This window comes from Rhinichthys klamathensis, unplaced genomic scaffold (genome assembly GCF_029890125.1).
Source record: "Rhinichthys klamathensis goyatoka isolate OS25496 unplaced genomic scaffold, OSU_Roscu_1.1 h1tg001091l_1, whole genome shotgun sequence".
NCBI classification, from domain to species: Eukaryota; Metazoa; Chordata; class Actinopteri; order Cypriniformes; family Leuciscidae; genus Rhinichthys; species Rhinichthys klamathensis.
Window position 1 is genome coordinate 1,232 of NW_026607338.1, and position 3,769 is coordinate 5,000.

Consider the following 3,769-nt stretch of genomic DNA (forward strand, 5'->3'; position numbering starts at 1 on the left):
CCGAGTGTCTGACTCCCTCAGAGCTGTCGTGGAAAAAGCTAGACAAACTTTCCCCAACTCCAAAATCATCCTGTCCACTCTACTCCAGAGGAGAGATTTCCATCCCAACACAACCAATAAAATTAATTCCAGCATCTCTAGACACTGTGCCCTCCTGCCCAACGTCCACTTGGCCCATCATCCAGACCTGGACACTGAATGTCTATACGACCACGTCCACCTTTATAAGAACCTGGTACATATCCTTGCAAAGAGACTCAAAGATGTCACTCTAAACCGGACCAACCAGACCAGCCCCAGGTGGAGCAGAACCAGCCCGAACCCAGTCAACCCATCGAGACACACTCCAGCAAACTACACCCCAGCCCACAGCTCATCTAGAGCCCCGCCCAGAGCCCCGCCCAGAGCCCCGCCCGGAGCACCACCCGGAGCACCACCCAGAGCCCCGCCCGGAGCACCACACCGAGCACCAGCACCCAGACAGGACCCCTACAGACTGTCCTACAACAGCCCCACAGCTCCAGCAGCTGAAGCCCGTCCACAGCAGAGCCCGGCCCGGCCCGGCAGACCGAGCTACGCCCAAGCTGTCAGCGGAGGAGCAGGCCGAGCCAACACTGAACTCCACGACATACAACACATGCTGAGTATCATCTGCTCTCACCTACTAACACACAGTGGACAGTGGTAAAAAAAAAAAAAAAAAAAAAACCACACACCACTAAGTCTGTGGTATTAATGTACATTTAATATGGAATTGTTAATATTTTGGAGTTCCTGACATAACTTTACTTCCATCATTCATTGTTTTAAATTAATCTATTGTAATTTTGCATCATTTCTCTTTCTCAAAATAGCAAACAAACCATACACATTACTTTCTATGATGAAATCACTTAGTTTTTCTACGTGGAATATTCAAGGTCTAAACTCCTCAGTCTTTGGCCTAAAAAGTAGAAATTCAGATTTTATGAAAGAACTTCAAGACCTAGATGTCATCGTCTTACAGGAAACCTGGTGTAGAGGAGATGCGTTCACTGGCTGTCCCTCAGGATACAGAGAAATAATATTACCATCAGTAAAGCTCACATCAGTCACACAAGGGAGAGACTCGGGAGGGATGATCATATGGATCAAATCTGAACTGGCCATAGAATTAATCAAAAGAAAACAGCACCACCTGTGGCTAAAAATACAAAAAGGAATGATATCAGCATCTAAGCCGGTTTTCCTTTGTACAATTTACATTCCTCCCCTCGAGTCTCCGTATTTCCAAGAGGAAACTTTCCAAAACATAGAGAGAGAAATCAGCCATTTCCAGGCCCAGGGAAATGTGCTGCTTATGGGTGATTTAAACGCCAGAACAGGAGAAGAACTAGATTTTTTAGAATCGCACGGTACCAGATTCATCACTGGCAATAACGACCTGTACCCTTCTTACCCTAGCAGGCAAAACTGCGATGAAACCGTGAACGCTCACGGACGGCAGCTCCTGCAGCTCTGCCGAGGACTGGCTCTGTACATCGTCAACGGAAGACTGCGAGGAGACTCGCTCGGCCGATACACCTACAGCTCAGCTCTTGGTAACAGCACTGTAGACTATGCCATCACAGATCTAGACCTGTCCTCTTTGAGAGCATTCACAGTCAAACCCTTAAAACCTTTCTCAGACCACAGCCAAATCATCCTCTATATAAAGCAATCTGAAACAGCACCCAAACCAATTAAGACTCCATATCAAATGAGCAAATTAATGTCTTTCAAATGGACTGAAACAGTGCCAGTAATTACAGCACTGCCATTGAATCTCCAGAAATACAGTCCCTCATACATTCATTCCAAATACAGGAATACCCTAAAACCAATTCGGCATCAATCAGGAAGTACAAGATCTGTACACCATATTCTACAAAACAGCACAAAAAAGTAATTTGTCAATTGTTAAACAAAGAAAAAAATATTTAGATACAGACAAATGGTTTGATTTGGACTGTAAGGCTCTGAGAAAAAACCTAAGAAATTTATCAAACCAAAAACACAGACAACCAGATAATCCGGACCTCCGCCTTCTTTATGTGAGGCATTAAAACAATATAAAGCCACACTCCGGCGGAAAAAAGCACAGTTTCTGCAAAGCCAGTTGAAGAAATTGAAAAATCTATAAACTCACACAAATTTTGGGATAAATGGAAATTGTTATACAAACCAAATCGAGAAGTTCTGGCAATCCAAGATGGGGAGAAGTGGAAAAACCACTTCCAAGAACTATACAGCCCAACTCAAATTCAAAATTATAAACAAAATGAAATAATTAATAAACTAGACAATTTGGAAGATCAATTAAAGAAATCAAAACCCTTTAGATTTCCCATAACAATGAAAGAATTGGAAGAAAAATTAGGAGTCCTTGAGCCCAAGAAGGCCTGTGGTGTCGACAGCATCCTGAACGAGATGCTGAAACACACAGACCGAAGCTTCAGACTGGCCATGCTGAAACTGTTCAATGATGTTCTGTGTGTAGGGTTCTTCCCTGAGATCTGGAACAAGGGCCTCATCAGCCCCATCCACAAGAACGGAGACAAATTAGACCCCAACAACTACCGAGGCATCTGTGTGAACAGTAACCTGGGGAAGGTCCTCTGCAGCGTCTTAAACTCCAGACTTTCAGACTTCCTTATGAAGCACAATGCCTTGAGTAAATGCCAAATTGGCTTTCTTCCAAAATGTCGCACATCCGACCACATTTTTACATTACAAACACTAATTGACAAATATGTACATCAAAACAAAGGACAAATTTTTGCTTGTTTCATTGATTTCAAGAAAGCATTTGATTCAATCTGGCACAAAGGATTATACCTAAAACTTATCGACAGTGGAATAGGGGGGAAATTCTATGATTTGATCAAATCGATGTACACAGCCAGCCAATGCGCTGTTAAAATTGGAAACCAAAGAACCGAGTTTTTCCCCCAGGGGCGTGGAGTGAGACAGGGCTGCAGTTTAAGCCCACCACTCTTCAACATTTACATCAACCAATTAGCCGATATATTAGAACATGCTCCCTTTCAAGTTCTCACTCTACACGACACCGAGATCAAGTGTCTTCTCTACGCAGACGACCTGGTCCTCCTGTCGCCCACTAAAGAGGGGCTTCAGGACAGCCTGGATCTGCTGGAGATTACTGTCAGTCCTGGGCCCTGACCGTCAACCTCCAGAAAACTAGAGTCATGATGTTCCAGAAACGCTCCAGATCTCAGGGACCAACACACACATTCACACTATCACACAGAACCATTGAGAGCACAAAAACATACACCTACCTCGGCCTGAAAATAACTCCAACTGGCAACTTTACTTTGGCTGTGAATGAACTCAAGAGAAAGCTCAAAGGGCTTTCTATGCCATAAAAAGATCAATCAAAATTGACATCCCAATCCAAATTTGGCTCAAACTTTTCAAATCAATAATTGAACCAATTGTTTTATATGGCAGTGAAGTGTGGGGTCCTTCTATCAAATTTGATTTTTAAATTGGGAAAAACATCCAATTGAAACTCTACATTTAGATTTCTGTAAACGAATTCTCAAAGTCCAAAGGAAAACACCAAACAAACGGATGCAGGGCAGAATTAGGCCAATACCCTCTCCTTCTAAACATCCAAAAAAGAGCCATCAAATTCTGGAAACACCTAAAAACAAGCGACCCCAACACATACCACTACAAAGCCCTACAACACCAAGAGCTGAGCGTAGCGAGGAGTCCCTGTGCC